The sequence below is a fragment of the Clupea harengus genome, chromosome 15, assembly GCF_900700415.2.
Source record: "Clupea harengus chromosome 15, Ch_v2.0.2, whole genome shotgun sequence".
Taxonomy (NCBI): Eukaryota; Metazoa; Chordata; class Actinopteri; order Clupeiformes; family Clupeidae; genus Clupea; species Clupea harengus.
Window position 1 is genome coordinate 22,539,988 of NC_045166.1, and position 767 is coordinate 22,540,754.

The window sequence follows — 767 nt, forward strand, 5'->3', positions numbered from 1 at the left end:
GTCCTTTGACCCTCTCGGTCAACAGTCAAACTTATGGGTCCTGGTCACATCGCACGGCTGAGTGCTATTGCCCGGCTCCACAACACAAGTGGTGTTTATCTGGGAATTTGCTTGTCTTATCATTAGCACAACGCATTTAGTCTCGGCAATGGCGGCAGCAGTTATTCATCATGCGATGAGTCATTAGCTATTCTCAGCTCTGACCTTGTGATAACATAGATGTAGTTAAAATGCAGTGTCAATCCAGTCGGCTCTCTGAAGTGCTCCGTTCGGTTTTTCAGTTAAGTGTGGGGCTCCTTTCAAATTGTTTTAAGGAGAGTACGGTATGTAAAAGAAGGGGGAGGTTTTCGCAGGGTTTACGGCCTTCGGAGCGATCAGGATGGAGTGGCTCTCAAAGGAGACCTTGGAGAGATGTGGCTTCAGGTGTAGCTCTCTCTTTCTCTCTTTCTCTCTCTCTCTCTCTCTCTCGGGGGAAATGTTATCTTCTCACCCTGGTTCTCATTTGAGGAGATGTCCTTGTAGCATACAGGGGCACATTCAAATTCCTGCCTGCGTAGGAGCTTTCAAAGTATATACTTTAAATGCATAAGTAAGTAAGATGATACATATAGAAAGAGTAAAGCATTTCTTCGGTTCAATTGGAACTGCAACTGAACCTTGGTCCACACTGTGGCTGTGCATATGCCCGTGGTTTTAACTCCTTTTGACATTATATACATCTTATGCTGCATTTGATTCAAATAGACTACAGTTGCTGATTAATGGCC